The 19,696-nt window shown below is 39.0% G+C and overlaps 1 long non-coding RNA gene across 1 annotated transcript; it reads left to right on the forward strand.

Moving 5' to 3' along the window:
• Positions 1-4,220: 4,220 nt before the first annotated feature.
• Positions 4,221-8,151, forward strand: LOC121912222. Its single transcript, XR_006100034.1, has 3 exons — positions 4,221-4,279; positions 4,506-4,593; positions 6,504-8,151. It is a non-coding gene; the product is annotated as an uncharacterized LOC121912222 (long non-coding RNA).
• The last annotated feature ends 11,545 nt before the right edge of the window (positions 8,152-19,696 follow it).

The following is a 19,696-nucleotide window of genomic DNA, read 5'->3' on the forward strand; positions in this document are numbered from 1 at the left end:
TACAGTGACAAAATGTGCTGGCGTACTCCAAAATGAAAAGAATGCACTCTTGTACACACACACACACACACACTCACATACAAGGAGATGATATACTATCATTTGGCAACCACAGGCTGACACAACAGGGATTAGTGTCAGTGTGGAGACCTTTCTTTCTTTCAAAAAAAGAGAATAACCTAATATGAAAAGTATTACTGCCAAGAAGCATGAAGTCCTCATTTTTCATTCCTAAACAAGACACCTTGTAATCTCAACTCAAGATATCCAGTTAAAAGGCTTGTTGGAACAAGTGCAATACAGTCATAGTAGATAACCAAATAACACCTTTATGCAAGCGGCTTATGATGTGCTAATTTGTTTATCTTATTCAGGGGTCATGTTTACATGACAGATGACTATGTGAAAAATGTGTCATTGTTCATATGTGTATTTACGCAGGAACACAATGTCTTTACACATGAACAATAAAGCACACTGACAAAAGATCTGCAAAAAATGCTTTGAGGTTGTTGCAAGTATGGTTTATGTGGATGTATGTGTCTTATGGCATTTTTATGTTCATTCGCTTAATTAAAATGACAGTAAAGTGAGGAAAAAATGAAGGGCTTTCTAAACCAAACAGGCAATACTTCAGCTGTGCTTCATTATGTGAAAACCCACACAAAAATTACCTTTTATGTGAACGGGCAGCTGAAATGCCTCACGGGTTTGTTGGTCGCAGGGCTTAAAACAAATTGACAACTTCCTCTAAAAGTACACAGCATCTAACACATCTGCACTTGTGTCACACATTGTTCTGTTTCTTTTTCTGAAACCACCTTGTTGCATCCCCTCTTGCAAAAGTTTTACACAAGGAACAGTGAAATTTCAGTTATACTCCCTGAAGTTACTCCAAATTGTGTGTGACTATTTATTTAGAAAAAAAAAAACTCTAGAAATCAAATCACCATCTGAGTTTGGAGTGAATTCTAAATGTGATCTTTATTGATGAACAGGGCTGGTTGAACAGGCCATGAGCACAAAGAAGTCAGTCTGTTGGTGGTGGTGGCAAGCCTGATATAAATCACGTCTCCTCCATGCTATTAACTTTTGGAGCTACAGGGAGGTTAGGAGTGAGGCTGCTACAGGAACATCCCCTACAGAGACCATTGGTGGATGGGGGACTTAACACCCAAGTAAACAACTCTCCCTGCCCAGAGGGCAGCACCAACAATACCCCATCCATTACAAAGAGTAGAGAAAGAAAGAGGGTGGGAAACAAGGAAGGGAAAGAAACAACAAACATTTATTTACTGTCGCTGTTGTCACTTTTTTCAGCAATTTTTTCATGATTTACGATTGGCTTGGAGAAGCTTGAGGTGAATTGATTGGGTCTGGTAAATTTAAGAAGGAGGCATTGGTCCTGTAAGGAGCGAGCTCAAAAGTTGCTTTTAGAAAGAACTGGAATATACAAAGTAACAAGAGAGGCATGACAAAATGCGAAAAGCCACTTTGTCAGAAACAATGCACCTTAGTATTCAAGGCATTACCTAGAAAGTAAAAAACTGCATCACAAACACATGAATATGAATGCTTTTGCAAGAACATCTGACCACAGCCATCATTACAGAGAGGAAAAAGCTGTCTCAGAAATAAATGTCTCATTATTTGACAAACAAAACCCCAAAGAATTTCTCAATCAAATACAAGTCCTCCCATTCATGAAGAAGAAGCACCTGTCATCTCTCTGGCTCTTGTGGGCTATGAATTATGTCTCGGCTCCTGTGGGTTGTGCGATAATGGGAGTCTGATTATTTTAACTACCGCTGTCCATCCGACCACCTCACCTGAGGAGGATAAGCTCACATTCCTCAAATGTCTGCAGATGCACCACAACTTCTTTAAATAGCTTGAAAACCAAACCACAGTGACATTACATGACATTGAATATTCATTGGTCTTTATTTCTCTGCCAGAATGAGTTCAACCACACAAATACATAAACATATTGATAACAGAACAATTAATAACTGGTTTCTACTCTATTTAATCGATTTAATAAGGACTTTGATCTTTTGCTCATTTCCCTGGCAAGTGTGAATGAGCAGATTTAGTAATGTTGTGTCTGGTTGTTCAGAGCATGTCTGGGATGGAAAGAACAGTATAAGGTAACCAAGTATCCCAGCTATGAACCCACCTGGATTAAGTGACCTGATACAGATGTATCATCTTTACCTTCAAAGCCCAAATTAATCATATTTTTTATAATTAATTTGAAATTACGTCTAGATTTGGACTCAATTTAGCAGCATATTTATTTTCGTCTTCTATTTTTTTGTATTTATGGTATCTTAAACATTCTCTGAAAAAATTATAATGTTGGCATGTGCAGCAAAGTTAAGTGTGACTTGTCTTGTTGCAAGCATGGAAAGAAAGATTATAGAGTTAAGGTTACTTTAAAGGCTTTGAATTAATTTCCTTTTTGTGGACAATTGACCAATGAGCCAGAGTTGCAGTGAGAATTGGAAAAGTAAAGGCAGAATGGCAGCGGGGAGAGAAGGAATGGAAAGAAGAGGTACGGCAAGTGATTATTGAGAAGACAAAGACCCCGCTGTCTTGGGTCTGACAGCACCCTCTACATCAGGTGCCCCCCATCCCTCCTCCCTCCATCCATCCCTGAGCTCGCCATCCAATTCCATCTAGACAAGGGAATTTCCTCCTCCCCACCACCCACCCATCATCCATTTATCCCTCCATTCATCTCTCTTTTCCCCAACAAATGGAAATAATAACACACAACAACACAACAACCAACAGTTCGCTGTTCCTCCTTTCTCCAACCTCACATCCAAACTCAGCTCCTCAAGATGACGGGTCTTTTGATCAAACCTCTCAAGTCGGTCCCAATGGGGGAAAGAGATACTTCTGAATCACGCAAAGAATGTAACTGGCAGGTTTTGGTGTGGTCTAGCCATCCTGTCTGCCAGCGAATTCCGTACAGTGCAGGCCAACAGTCGAGACGCCTGCGTTAACGCAAGTATTCGATGTCACAGACAAAGCTGGTTTTGCATTACATTAGATTATTCAGACACTTTGAGACAACCGGCCGACTCACAATAGAATTACAGTTGAAGCGCTTGCTTATAGAGGTTTACATTCTTAAGATAAGCAAGGACAGGAGTTGTTGACTGTGTGCCTAAACATTGTCTGGGTTGGTTCCAAAGGACATGAACCAGATGGCTGACTACTCTTACCTGCGGATTTCCCCATGCCTTCAATCATAGCTCGGGTTGTTGTTATTGAATAAGGTGTTTGTGAAGCGTGAGTCACCTGAGAGAATTTTTTTAGTCATAAACACCAAGCGTAAGAATGTGTGAAAGGTGAAAGAAGAAAGTGACTCAGAAGCGATGGTCAGCCCGCGGCGTGAGCGTTCTTCGGAAAGTAACATCTGCCTCTTCATCACCATCTAGATGTAGATTTATGTAAACATACTGTGGAGTCAAAGTTATTTTGCTCTGTTAAAAGATTTTGCTTCACAACAAGACGTTTGCTATTCCTTATGTGAAAGAACAAATTTTCCATGGTAATTCACAAGTCTTTCACATTTCAGGTTTGGCATAGTTTTCAGGAATTAAGGTTTAGAAGTTTGAGTTTCTTCTTTTCTTTGTATGTTCAACACTGGACAAGCTGCTGTGGCTGCCTTAAATGTAAAAACAAGTAAATTCCTATGTGCTAGAGGATTTTAGAAGAGCAAATGCATTAATGATGGCAGGAAATTATTCACATCATGCCTTGTAAATCACAAACATAAAACCCTGGGGACATCACATCAAAAATAGAAAGGCAATACGATTTAGTAGGATCAATTTAATGTTAGTTTTGGTCTCTTTATGGGATTTGTTGACTCTAAGAAAAAACACACACTATCACCAGAGTTATCCTTTAAGTTTAAAAGGGTTACTTCAGTGTATTGCACCTCAGCCACAGGCAATGTGGAGGTAAAATAAAGTGTTAAAAAAAAAGAAAGAAGCGCATTCGTATATGTTTCCCTGCCAGGAGATCGGGACCCTTGGGGCGCAGACATCGGACAAAAGAGTTTTAGCTCACACTTGTGACCCAGTGAGCTATGTGCCCTACAGCGTGAAACACAAAGGGAACAACATAGGTGATTCGACACATGCTCCTGTCCTGCTTTTTCAACACTTGTACTCTCTGTCTCTGTCACCCCGTGCTACTTAGTGACATCAACCTTTGGCACAATGACAACCATGTCCAGGTTTCAATTTACAGAGCAACGGTGAGCAACCAAAAGGCCTTCCTATCTTTCTATAAAGAGACCTTCCTCAACAGGGTTTGAATTTTTGGTAAAATTCATGCAGGTATTTAGGTAAAAAGAAAAGTGTCAGGAGCTAATCTGCTGCAATCAATGAAGAGGGGCTTTAGTTAACAGAAAGATGCCTCCACATTTAAGGGGATTTGGACGGCGGTGTCACTCTCTTCTCTGAATTTGGTTTCAATTGTAGCAATGGACAATACAATGGTCTCTGGAGATATGGTGATAAGAGGTCAGGACCTGAAACCAAACCTGCCTGCATAGAGTTTCTTGCATAGGTAAGCTTTCACATTATTTTCATCCTCCACACCCAAACAAATTCATCTTTGGATCACTGACTTAATGTCTTAAACGTCTCTTAACAGCTCTTTTCCTGATTTGATTGCCCGTAAAGAGCATGTAATATGCATGTAATGAGGGCATCACAGTCAAAGTATGAGTGAGTGAGAACAACAGAGAAAAAAAGAAAGAAATGCACAGATTGGAGAGGAATATCACAGACAGTTGTTTGACTGACAACTTAACTGGCATTGAGTAATGACACATACTTTGTGTGTGCCGGGGATGTGTCATCACCTGCATGTTTGCCATTCAATCTGCACAGCTTCTTCCTTGTTAATTTACACAATAGCTGAACATGAGCATGCATGGGGCCGCAGTTTTACCTGGAGCCAACAGTGCTGAGTTACAAGTGAACCCAAGATAGAAAGGTAAAGCCACACTAGCAAGAAAGAAGCAGAGACTTCAAGGAAGGAAACACGTTCATGCACACATGTGTGAAGTCTGTGTATTATAATATCTGAGGTATCTAGTGTGACACAAAGTGCAAAATCAGTGCATGAGGATACAAATGAACAGGTAGAGTAATGTTACAGAAAAAGGAGATACGTCACACAGCAGTGACCAGAAATGCACTTTATCAGAACATCATCATGTATGATATATAACCACATTATACTGCATGATATGGACACTGTGCTTTTTTTCCCCCAGCTTTTTGTCAGATTTTGGGAAAGACACCATCTTAATTTAATCTACATTTGGGAATTCCCAGAGTATTTACGGCTATCATTACTGTCTGGGCTGCATTGTGTGATGAGCTACCTGATTCAACCAGACAAACAGTACGCCTGCACTGACAGCAATAAGGAAACTGAATGAGGCACACACGGGTGGGCTTTACATGCACACACACACACACACACACACACACAGATCTCTATATTTTGGCAGGCTATATCACTCAGTCCACATCCTACTACACTGTTTGGTCAAAAGCCATCCGCTAACCCGCACCTGCTCTGCAACATCGTTCTGCATGTAGAGCACAGAAAAACCCCTCCATAAACATCTGTTTTCAGCCAAAGCCCCATTAGATGCGTAACGTGCTGTTTGGTGACATGCACCCGTTGGCTTAATCACCAGATTTGCAAAGTTATGACCTCAATCACGGTTTCCAACTTTAAAATAGCTCTGCCTTCAGCCCGACTTGGCTAACAGGAAACCATTAAAGCACCAGCAATTACCATTCCCATCCATCCACACGGTCCCTATTTTATTTTAATCTGTTTAAGTGCATTTTCTACGCAAGGTTAAAATATGAATCCCCGCCGCCCCCTCCTCTCCTCAACGAGGCAGGGTTTTTCTGGCTTACTTGAGAGCACAATTTACGACTGATTTAATTTAGCCTCCGCAAACATTTCTAATGACATTAGGCCCAGTGCATATACTGACTGCCTCTCCCTCTTATTCCATTAACTCCTAAATCAGGTTTAAAGACCATACTGATGCTGGATGCTATTATGGGTGATTATCAAAACAACAGACAATGGGGCAAAGTGTTTACTAACTGGTTTAGCCATAATTTTGCGTAACCAGGACAGATGGGAACACTACAAATTACAAATCAATCTTTTCAATAATGAAGGACCTCACAGTGTGTTCACTCGGTCACATCTATTGTTACATGCAGCAGCACAGCATGTACAGTATGTACTAAACCATTTTTACCTGAATTCTTACTGATGGATGAAACATGTCAAAAAACATATTCTTGTTTGACTTTGTGCAGATAAGAACCAAAATAACACCCTCTATCATGTGATCAAGCTGATCTCAAAACAAGCTAAATGCAGGTCCTCTCCCAGCTGTTATTCATTCATGACTAAAACCTGAAGTGCTCTCTTAGATCATGCCTATTCAGCTCGTTTGACAAGGACTAATGACGGCGGTCCATCTACATACATGCTTACAGCTGTCTACCATCCTCATCCAGGTAATGATTGTGTTATTAACCCTAAACCCTTTTTCAAATTGTTATTAACTGCTATGGGAGAGAATGTCTCCGCTCACCTGTCACCAAAGCAGCGCTGAGGAGGGTTTGATCCCGGCTGGCTATCAGTCATTGTCAAAGACAGAGCTACAGAGGGATCACATAGACCCCGATGAATTGTCTTTTTGAATACACTTTGGTGAAATAATGTTTTCAGTCATTGTTTGTCATACCAACAATTAATACCCAAGTCATCAAAATGCTTCAACTGTTACTTCCTTATGACCTTTTCCTCAATGATAAGATGTTTTTCTGGTTTGCAGCAGGGCTGAAAATCATGTTCATACAGAATTAAACTAGAAAACATGCAAAAATGGATGACAGGTGTTTTTCACAAAGCACAAGCAAATTAAATCTGTTCAGAAGGAATAATGGGTTCTGGTAATCACAAGAAGTATTCTAGCCTAGTTCACCAGCAAAAGGAAATAATAACTCTTAGTTGTGGGTTCAGAATTAAGTGCTAATTTAGTTTGAAAAGTAAACAGTTAATACCACCATCTTGTTTTCTGTCCTTGTTTTTTCAACTATTGGAAACTGTTAAAGACTGATATTCTTCCATCTTGTAAAACATCTAGCTCAGACCTCACTATCTCAGAACATTTGAAAAATATTTTGGTACTAAAGTCCGAAAAGAAAACCTCCTGTGATTTTAACTTTTGAGGTACACACAGATGTGGACCAACAAAAAAGACAGACATCCCTCCATTGCCTGTTTATATGAGCCCCATAGAGAATACATAGACTCCTTCTGTTTTCAGTGACAGTTATTTCTTCCTCAAACAGACACCCAATGTGACTCATACCACTTTAGTGTGGCAGAACTGCAGAAAAAGTCAGTGTGGCAACTGCTACAATAACACACAATTATTGTGACATAATTTGCCACCTCATGTATAGAGCACTTTTTCCACATGCATACTGTACATACATACACACAGTATCTGACACACTTTCTCATTCAAGCGAATGGGAAGGTGTGTCCAAACTTTTGACTGGTACTACACATACATACATATTATTTTTCTCATATTTCTCAGATCCTGTTCTGTTGTGTTGAGTGTGATTGTTGTTAATCAATGTGTTTTTATGTCACTTTGTGACACCTATTGTAAAAGAGATAATGCATCTAAAGAGACTCCCTAGTTAAATAAAGGTACAAACATTTTTTGAAAAACTTTTCCTTTCTAACTTCAGTGAAAAAAGTCTCAGCTGAGTCTTCAGGCCATGTATGAAACATACACCTTTACAGGAAATATTGAAGATATATTGAAGCTAAGGAGCTTTTTAAAAGAGTTTCTCAAAATCAAGAATTTCATTGAAATATAGAACAAGCTACTGGCTAAACACTGTACAGATCACGGTTGCATCAAAAGTACAATAACAATATGAACAAATATGACATTGTGCATCTATTTTCATGATTAACTGATTGATGAGTTATGTTTATCAGACACCAGGAAACAGTGAATGTGTGTATTTACTGTGAAATGTCAGAGAAATAGACAAAAAAAAGGGGGAAAAAAGAAAGAAAAATGTTGAAGAGACACAAACTGACAAAAATTGTGTGTGGTTCTGTGTGTGTGTGTGTGTGTGTGTGTGAAGGGTTAAAGGTGAGGCGCACAGCCGCAGGTTAGACAGGGCCTTGTGGCCTCTCCTAGTGATAGATATGCTAATACCCTCCATTCACTCCACTTCATTCCCTTTATTTCCCTCAATTAAAGCAAACGCCAGTGAAACTGTAATTAAGCCGTGTCCAGGCAAAAGACTGCCTGCTGCTTTTAATGAAGCCCCATTGATTCTCCCTTTATTTGCTATTGGTCTCCCTATAACATCCACTGGCCTGAAATAAATGGAAGTTAAAAGTGCAGCTTCCATCCAGGTTGTACATTGTACTGGACTGTTTAATTAAAAAACCAAAAGACGATTGCTCTAAGCACATACAGCATCAGGGATAGTGTCTTGTGTGCATGTGTGTGCGTGTGTGTGTGTGTGTGTGTGTATCAAACACACTTTTGTATGCGTGCACATGTGACTGTGTGTGTGTGTGGCTGCAAATCACAACCCAGCTGGTCTGTGGGCTAATGAGCAGAACTGCTGTTTCCCTCTCCATAAGTCTGAATGGGTAAGAGCTGTTACAAGTTTCCAAACAAAACAAAACAGACTCTCTTATTTGTGAAACAGAGATGACCTCGTGTAATCAATACCTTACAATTAAAAAAAATGCCGAAACCAATTAGCCAGATTGAGCTATTGCCAAGGGCAAAATTGGCCTGATTGGAAGTCCACTGTGAGCACAATTAAAGATAAAAGGTTTGATCAGGCAGAAGAACAGAGTCAAACTGTCAATTGACTAGAATCACAGCTGGGGATACTCTGCAGCTGTTGTAGAGCTAAACTTCACATCTGATTTAGAGAATTTCAATTTAAATACATTATTAGGATGTTACAGCACAGACAACATATTCAAGAACTCCACGTTTTGCTGCTACTAATTGCAATGTTGACGATGGAAGTACAGAAACTAGCAGATTGAAGTCAGAATTCAGAAATGTTGATGTTGTCTTTGTTGTAGTTTAAATGCACATACAGTCGTAGAATGAAATTTTAGCAAAGAGTCATCAAATTTTCATTTGAAACTGCTGTTTCAGTTATTTTTCCATCAGATATTGGGGTGAGGTGGATGAGGCATGTGTCAATATCAAATTTGTATAGTATGGTTATGTTTCAAAAAGATTATCAAAATGATCAAAACCTGACATTTTCTTGTAATATTACATCGTCATGATTATAAACTTTCATTCAAACTTTTTCGTTTGGATATTTTTCTTCCGCATGATAAATACAGCTAGGTGATCAATTAAAGGAAACAACCTTAATAAATACTGTAAGTGGAAAAATATGCTGAAGTGTTGAAAATTATGTGACTCATATGCTATAGGACTGTCACTTCTTAAAAATTTAAGTTTGAACAAATACAAACTAACATGTAACTTAATTCTAACTCCTGGTGAAGAACTGACATGGTTTCTTTAATTCGCGATGCCTTCGCTGCCTTACTTGAGTACAAGCTAACGTTACTGTAAGTCATTTGTATTTTACAGCTTCATCTTTATCAGTTTTTCCATCTGTGGTGTCAAAAAGTTCTTCCAAACACTGGTGCTCACAAGGTTTGATTGTCTGTTCAGCACGCTCTATTTTGCATAATGAAGAGAACAACAAAAATCTACTTCACTGACAAAAGATCAGATATATGATGCATATTAGGAACACCCTCAGCTACTGTACAAGGCTTCAAGCTAATAGATTATGAATTAAAATCCTAAAGTTCTAATTTGAAATAAAAAGTGAAAGCCCTATTATAATAGTCTGTTGGGGGTGAGATCAAACACTAAGCCCCTATACCAGTTTACCAGTATTCAATAACAAGAAGGGTGGAGATATGATCTGGTTTTGACTGTTAACATCCTGCTAACATCCATCTCCTTCAGTTATTCCGTTTCAATCCACACTGTAAATCCCACTGAGCTTCTCTCAAAAAGGGAACATTTTGAAATATCCAACCTGTCCTCGTTCTTTTTATGTGTTGTTATTCAGTCAAAAACCTTTTTTGTTCCACTTTTAAATTCTTAAGTTCACACTTTCTTCTAACTATCTAGTCACATTTTCCTTCTGTTTGCACAGGTGCAATATTAACATTTTTATATAAAGCCACAATAATAATCCACTCTCCACACATCAAATTAATTATTACTGTAACAAATGACAGAAATATGACAATAATTAAATTCTCAGCTACATGTAATTATATGCACATAACATAAACAACAACAACAAAAAAATACTCTGATATTTATAACCCTTTTTCAGACACTTTGACTAGAAAGACTGGACTGCATTTTTATATAGTGCCTTCATCCAAAGCGCTTTAGAGTTTGCCTCTCTTAAGGACACTTCGACATGTGGACAGGAGGATCTGGGGACTGAAAGCATTAACTCTGTTTGAGACTTGAGGAATAAATTCCAAGGAGCATTGAAGCTGTTTTGGAGACTTGTGAGAACACCTTACTAAGACTCTTTATGTTTGTTTTTTTTCTTTAATTTGTCACCTATCTGTACATGTGCATTTATGTTATCCATCTTTATATAGGACATTGCATATATTTAATCTCTGAAGGTGTTTTCCCCACTTTTTTTGCAGCAGGTAGGCTTGTGTCAACTTGACTTGAAAGATGCTTAGATAGGTGTCACAGTTAACTTATTAGATAAGCTTTGTGTGGTGATGTAATGGAACATTACAGGTGTTTAGCAGCGCTGCTAAACAGCAACCTACAAGCTACCAAATTCACATCATCACGCTGATTATTATCAACCAGTTAGGGAAAATGCAATTGCATTCAAAAACCAAAAAACTTGAATTCTTTCCAAAGAATTCAGCTGTTGTTAAAACAGTATTTTCATTTGAAATAATTCTTGCAGTGTTGCCAACAAAGCAACTTTGTTACTATATATGGGGACTTTTAAGACCCCCTTTTATTGACTGATTGCAAATTCAGTGACATTTCGGCCAGTCATTAACTACTTTCCTTGAAGAGAGTGCTCCATATACAAGATTAATTTCTGTAGTCTACCCAACAGACTACACATGTCTCACTTTCTTACCTTACATGTAGATTTAGATGGAAAAAAGTGTAAATAAAAAAGTTTGTTATTGAGTAAGAGGCAGTTCATTTTACTTCAGAAATGTTTTCAGTTATTTTAAATGTATGAATCATTTACTTAAATTGCAAGTATGTAAATAATGTGTTTGCATTGATTTCAACCAGCACGCCACCTGGTTTTTATAGCCAAAATAAATGTACAATTCAGTTACAATAACTGTGTCAAAGCAGCTAATATGTAAACATCATTTCAGTGTTGTAAACGTGTATATGGTTTGACTGTATAGCTAGTATCACTTTCATTGACATCTTATCAACAATTCCTCCTCCAGCACACGTTTGGATATGCAAATCAACTTGTCGGGATGTCACATATATGCAAATAAGTACATCTTGTGACTTTCTGTTTCTGTTCGATTGGTAAATTTCTGCCACAGTTTATGGCACGTACACTGTGGCAGAAACCTACCAGAAGTCATGAAAAACACAAATCTGCAAACTGTCAGTCATAACTAACATAATCTGATATTTTCGTGAAAAAAAATTCTTTTGTTTTAAAGGATAGGTTCATAGTTTTGTATGTCTGTATGTCAACAGCCAGGTGCCCATATAAACATTTAAATAGTTTTTTCTTGCTGTAATCATCCCTCCTGTTCGTACTGGCCATTAGAAGATCCCCTCATTATGCACTTTCAATATAAGAGATGGGGCCAAAATCCACAGTCCTCCTTCAGTGCAAAAATGTATTCAAAAGTTTATCTGAAGCTAATATGAAGCTTCAGTTGTCCAAATTAGTCAAATCAAGTAGATATCTTTCGATGTTACAGTCCTTTTAGTGCTAAAGCTCCTATTTTTGTTACTATACTTCCACTGCAGCTCAACAGGGAAACACAAAGAGGGAATTTGATGCTAAAAAGACTGTAAATGTAACAGATATCCACTTGATATGACTAACTCAGACTGCTAAACTGCAAAACTTTTAAATGCATTTTTGCACAAAATGACTGTGTGGACACACTGTGGACTTTGGCCCCCATCACTTACATTGAAAGAGCATTTGGAGAGGATTTTTTAAATAGCCAGTATGAACAGGAGGAATGATTACAGTGAGGAAAACCTGTTTTAATGTTCATCTGAGCACCTTACTGTTGTTTTAGAGACAAACTTGAAAAATTGTGAAACTATCCTTTAATTGTCCTGCTCACATGCAGCTGTGCGGACCGAAATAAGTGAACAGATTATACACCACACAACTCACTGCTGCAGAAAGAATCACTGGGGCTTCCCAAACTACATATCTTACACAACTGCAAGCAAATTACATTTAAAATCCAAAGTCCACTCTCAATTTCGACTTATTTTTCTCTGCTTGGACAAAAGTAATGAAGTGTGAATATGGAAGATACATGCAGAGAGTGCTTTCACTATTCTTTTTTTTTTTTTTTTTTTAAATTCCGTCAACTGGCATGTTAACGAGGCCAATATTAAAAACACATTTCTCAATACACCAGCCTGTGTGTAGCATTGTAATGGGTATCACATCAGAATTGAAGGCACATTAGTTTAAATGCAGTCCAGAAGCTTCTTGCTCATGCCTCCCATGCCTGAAATGTGCACTGAAATTACCCCAAACGAATATCACCCCTCTAATGGATTAATAGCAAGATTTGATAAAAAGCTATTATGAAGAGTAAACCAACAACAAAAAAAGATCAAGATGGTGGAGAGAAAGAGAGCGAGAGAGAGAAAAAAAGCAGATTGGTGCACCAAGCTTAATGGTTTTCCACCAGGGGGAAAGAGTAATTTAAACACATATATTGTACTCTTATTGAGTACATTTTGTCTCGCTCACCACTGAAAATGGCTCTAGCCTTCTTTTTCTTTTTACCGCGATAAACAAAAGACACCACACAAAGGAACAGAAACATTTTAAAGCCCTGCATCATATCTACAGAAGAAACCATCAACAAGCTCAAAATGATGCCCCCTCATTTTCCCTTTCACCAGCCCTCTTTTCTCCCTTTTCTCCTCGCCAAGTAACCACCCTTGTTATATAATTAAAAGCACAAGTAGTTAATGTAACTCTCGTCCTGTAAGCCTGGCTTGGGTGCTGGCCAATGTGAAGAATGTCACTGGTAAGTAAAATAAACAAGCTTAACCCAAATGCAAACCTCTGGAGACAGATATGAAATACATCTTCAGCCTCCCCCAGCCTCATCTGCTGTTTTTCCTCCTCTTTTTTCCCCCCCTTTTCATCCTTCCTAACAGATATTCCAATAAATTAACTGCTTTTTAGTTTGCAGCTCCGGTCCCCATTAATCCATATGGGGAGAAGTGTAGTCAAGTTACACTAGAGAGAAGAGAACTGGTACATTTTAGCGATGCAATTAGGGCCCATTAGTCTTGGCTTTAATTAGAAGGCTGGAGCGTTGATATTTCAAGTGCTGGTTTGTGCTGGTGTTGTGTTTCCCCACAGCGTCGCTCGTCTCCGTCCTGGAGTTGGAGTCTGTCTGGCGCGTATGCAGTTTTCTGGTGTTTTAGTTCTGTTTCTATTGTGAATTTGTTCGGTTGTGACTTTTCAGCTGACTGTCATTTTTAAAAAGCAGTGAGATAACATGTCTAATAGTTATCAGAGATAGTTAGGCGATGGAGGCGTTAGAGGGAAAGAGAGGTGTTAATGTGCCAAAAAAAGAGAATAAAAGAAAAACACAGGAGAGAGGAAGAAAGCCAGAGAGCAAGAGAGAGAGAAAAAAAAAGTGAGAGATGAGTGAGGGATTAAAAGCTGAAGCCTCAAAGTCAAATTGATCTGCTTGAGGTGCCACATTTAATTGTTAGCCAACAGACAGACATGACATCTTAGCTCCGCAGCTCTCTCCTCAGCCACATTAGCCGACCGCACCGCTTCATGTTCACAGAGTGGAGGCAGACTGTCTGGAGGAGGAGCAACACTCACCATCCCTCCATCCTCCTTCCTGACTCATCACTGCTCCTTTGACTCTCAGCCCACAGCAGGGACAACAGGAAAGGTCACAGCAGACCAAAATGGGGGGGGGGGGGGGTGTGTTTGTATGGCAGATCGTCAAATTCATATATGATACAAAACTTATCGTACTTAAAAGGAGGGAAATGTGTAAAATTGGGACCTGAAACACACAGCTGTCATTTGAATAAAACATCAACTAATATTTTGACTGTGACTACTCTGGCCTGCGCCTCCCACCACTCCTCTCGATCACATTGCCAGGAATAGTTTATTAAAAACAACTGAGCTCATTACAGCCAATTAAGTCATGATTCATCTGTCTAGGTAAACAAACGGTGGCATGGCATTAATGTGATAAGCGGTCGGTTTAGACAGCAACGTTAACACACATGCACACAAAAACAGACACATCTAAGTATGCATAGTGAAGCTCTGGGCAACAAAATTTTCATAATGACTCTCTTTTCACTAAATAATCAAAGTTAGTAACAACTTCATTTATATTTTTTGCTGTGTTTTGTCGTCATTTAGACTGCTGTCAGTGAATAAAAACTTGTTTCAATGGGAGGTTGATGAGAAGTGAATAATATGTCATACCTGGTGTTAAAATCGGCTGATATTGCAGCTGCTGTGATGGTAAGAGCGACATAAATGTCACTTATGCTTATGAAAGATCATCGTAAGAGCACCAGCTTTTGCCTCTAATTATGTGTGATTACACAGGCTAAATGATTTTGAAATTAGATAGTAAACACAATATACTAAAATGTCTTTTATCTGCAACTACAGTAAGTTAATATTTGCATATTTCATTTTTAAACAGTGCTTGGTCCAAGTGTAGCTGCTACTTTTAACTAAAGAGGTATCTTTAAATATACTTGATTCATTAATTAATATTAATTATGTTAATTAATATTAATTAACTGCAGTTAGCCTACATTTTGTTATTAATTAACTGAAATATTAATCTCTTTAAACTCTACTTATGCATTCCTGTTTTAATATTCCTGAGGAGGCTTGCATTACATTAATGTGTGGTCAATAATAAAACATATATACAATTTATGCAGCACCTCCACCCACAATCTTGCACTAATCAACGCGAATGTGAAATACTGAATATTTGACCTCACTGTGGGTTTTTTTTTTTAAGTGAGTTATGCATGTTTGTGCAGTTTTGGAGGGTTGGTAAAGGACAGGCTCACAATTTTCCAAGTCTGTCTTAAAACAACAGTCAGGTGTCCATATGAACACTGAAAGAGGTTTTCTTTGCTGTAATAATTCCTCCTGTTCATTCTGGCTATTAAAATATCTCCTTCAAAAGTGTCTAGGGGCCAAACTTCACACAATTGTTTTGTGCAAAAATACATTTAAAAGTTTATCTGAAGCTTATATGAGACTCCAGCAATCTGAGTTAGTCATATCTAGTGGATATCTGCCACATTTACAGTCTTTTTAGCATCAAATTCCCTCTTTGTGTTTCCTTGTTGAGCTGTGGTGGAAGTATAGTAACAAAAAGAGGAACTTTAGCACTAAAAAGACTAACGTTGAAAGATATCTACTTGATTTGACTAATTTGGACAGAAGCTTCATATCAGCTTCAGATAAACTTTTAAATACATTTTTGCACAGAAGGAAGCTTGTGGATTTTGGCCCCTTCACTTTGTAAGTGCACCATGAAGGGCTCTTCTAATGGCCAGTATGAACAGGAGGGATGAATATGGCAAGAAAAACCTATTTAAATGTTCATTCGGGCATCTGACTGTTGTTTTAAGACAGACTTGAAAAATTGTGAACCCCTCCTTTAACACACTATAAACATACAGGGAAGGTTTTCATAAAAGTACCAAGCAGCCCTTACAAAGCTGTATTGTATATGACATCTCATTCACACCACAGAACCTGTTCAGTCTGCTCAAGGCACCAACTGTAACAGAAGTTATTAGATCCTGCACTCAGACAACAAATCTGTAACCTTTCTGGATTACAACATATCCTCAACACTTCCCTATCGCCCCATCTAAAGATAACTATTTTCACATAGTGGTTTTATCTTTCTGCTGAATATGTTGTACAATATAGTCAGACTTCCACTGGTGGCCCGGCAGCCCCCAGCGATAGGCTGTCAACCGGTTTACGGGCCTGTCGTGGCCTTCATGTTGACGGGCCGAGAGGAGGCCCCAGGGGATGAAGGAACCCACACAACAAGAATCTACGGTGTCTCAGTCTCTGTGTGTGTGTGTGTGTGTGTGTGTGTGTGTTTGTGTGTTTTTAAACCTACAGGGAAAAACAGGCTTGACAGACTAGTGAAAACTAATGAAGAGCACACAAGAAGATCTGATAAATTTTTACTCATGATCCCAACTGTTGGTTATGAATATGTTCCCTCCATAATGATGAGTGTCTTATCAAAGTTTTCCATTACAGCAACACTGGAAAAAACATTTCATTAGCCATCTTCTTTTAGTAGTGTGTAGCGTGAAACAAAAAAATGTGTCGGAGTCAGAAAGGTGACTGTGTCCATTTTCCAGCCAGTAAATCTTTGGCAGCTCGGAGCAAAGCTGAGACCAGAGCTCCTTCATGTCGCTGTCTGTTTACAGGGCAAGCAAATCAAAGATGTGTCTCATTTCAGAGGCTGTAAAAGTGCGCCTGGGGATGGATCAGGTGTCTCTGATACACCCAATCCTCCCCAAGCAGCCTCTACTTACAGGCTACCAATCCATGTATCCTCCAAATGAACACTGCAAACAAGCAGTATAATTAAGTGTTCTCAGGAATAAAGTGTGTTATCTTTTGGAGTAATCTTAAAAATGGCTTCCTGGTCATAGTCTGCTATTACTTGTTGGAAAAGTGATATTGTATTCTTGTCTTATTAAAATCTTCAATCAAACAAAAACGCTGAATATTGCAAAATAATAATCAATTGAACTTCCGGGTTGACCAGCTATGACATTTTAAACTTTCCACTGCAACAGTAACACAAACAGGGCATATCACTTTTTCATATACAGCTCTGTTAGTGCTTTTAGTGCATCATAGCTATGGGCTTTTTCCTCTCCTTCAATGGGAAAAAAAAAGAAAATCAATGGAGGTTTTCTGTTGAGTTTTCCCCTGTAATATTTTGTTTCTTGTGGTGTATTTGTTTCCTGAGTGGTCACGAATAAAGCCCATCTAATCGAAACATCAATTTATTATCTGAAAGTGCTTGTTCAAAAAAAAAAAAAAAAAAAAGCAGCACATTTTTTACTGGAAATTTCACAGCCTCACATCCGCTGCGGCGTTGCTCCAACAAGCTGCATGAAATGAAATATGACTTAATGTTTTCGATGCACTTTCAGTCATCAAAGTTCTCGGGGATTTCATTTCTGTGGCGGTAAGTGAAGGAGCTGTTAGCTTGTCTCTAGTTGAGTGATTTAAAGTCGCAGAGTGGACGTGTTGGCTGACTGGATGAGACAGAAGCAGTCTGGGACGGGCGTCTGGGGCATACATCTCCTGGCATTTATCCCTCCTGGTTTACTTTTCCAGCCATCCTTCCAGAGATGGCAGGGTGGGAAACAGTAGCACGGTCAGGCCCATTATGGACAGCCAAAAGGCCTCCATTTACAAATATTTTTTTGTAAATACTATATCATGTTCTTAACACAGCGGGTCCCCTGGGCTGTGCAAAGAGCCCTGTGAGAGTATGGGTGGATGTCAGTCTTGGGGCCTGTATCGAACTGCAAGCATCTGGAGGCCGGAGGTGTCTGTCCCATGTTCATGAGGGTATGGAGCCTCCATGGATAACGTCCTGGGGGATCCCACCTTCTGCTGCTTTAAGAGATTAAGAGATGCAGGCAAGGCATTTTCTCCCCCCAACACACACACACACACCTGCCACCACACGGACACACGCATATACACACATTATACACACAACACGTGGCGGCTCTCTTTCTTTCCATCTCTTCCTTCCCCCCTCTCAATACATACACGGACATACATGGTCTCACACACACACTCCCCCCTCCTGATTAGCTCATAATGGACGACTGATGTCCCCTAGACCCCCAGGACCTCCCTAGGGAGCCCTCCAACTCTGACCCCTATCTCCACCCTGCACTCCACCTTCTTAAAACACACTAAATAATCTTTCATTTGACAGGGGCTTGAATGAAATTCAGCTTAGAGCCGCATCATTTGCCCCGGACAATAGAATAGTGATAAATGAATCATTGTCCTGCTGGATTTTTTTCCTTTTTTATGGCTAGAAGGGGGTTAAAAGATGTAAGGAGATGCAAGTTGTATTGGGCCGAATATGTAATTATTTAACAATTATTTTTCTGTTTTGGCTCATGATTATGTTGCTGCTATCTTATGTGTTCATTGAGAACTGCAAAGCCTTTTTTCAAAAAATCTTTCTTGGTTGTACTGTAACATGCAGATTAATCATCACCAGTTTAAGGTAAAAGACTTAGATATTAGTTTATTGTAAATTCTGGGTTTAGTTCAGTACATCCCATGTTGTACAAGCAACACTGGCATGTGATCCCACATCCACAAAGGCAAATAAACATGTATTCATAAACCTTGTGCAATTGGGCCTGTGCCACCATGGAAACAATATCCGGCAGATTCATCAGAGCAGGCAATTAATCACCTCACTCTAAAATAAACAAAACAGGGATCCTAAACATGTGCCTATTAAATCATCAAGCGAAGCTGGATGGCTGCTTTTAGATGCAACATTTACATGTAATTATCTTCTTATATAATTAAGTGCATTCAGTTAACAAGCATCTTGCTAACGGGCCACATTGCTTACCCAAACGAGCGGCGGGCAGTCCAGAACGCTGAGTGAGTGAGTAATTAGAGCTCGGCATGCGGGTGTTAATGGAAGTGATCTAAAAAATCATTGCCAGAGAAGGAGGGAGGGAGGGAGGGAGAGATGGAAAGGAGCAATGGACGAACAGATGTGGATAGGTGAGGCAGAAAGGGAGCTTCAGCGTTTAGGATATTAAGGAAAAGAGGGAGCATGAAAAAGCTGAGTGGGTGTAGTGGATACGAGGCTTCTCCTTTACCTTTTCAGTCATTGAATTTTTGATTTTTATGACCCCAAATTTCAACATCAGTGAAATTAATATCACTCAACATGAAGCTACATTTTTGCAATTAAGTTGTAATACGCTGCACCGACCACTTCAGAATGAACACGCTGAACCTTAACACTTAATCTCAAATTGTAACACAAACAAATAGACTTTGAGTATTGATGTCTTCAGCTACATTCACTGAGTATGAAATTGTGAAAAATAACGACTTAGGATGAATTCTTTGACATGATTTAAGAAGATATCTAAGATGTTCCCTTCATCAGACCACCCACTTCAGTCTGCTCTGCTCCTTAAAGGAATAGTTAAACATTTTGGGAT

Source organism: Thunnus maccoyii, chromosome 14 (assembly GCF_910596095.1).
Source record: "Thunnus maccoyii chromosome 14, fThuMac1.1, whole genome shotgun sequence".
In the NCBI taxonomy this organism is placed as follows: Eukaryota; Metazoa; Chordata; class Actinopteri; order Scombriformes; family Scombridae; genus Thunnus; species Thunnus maccoyii.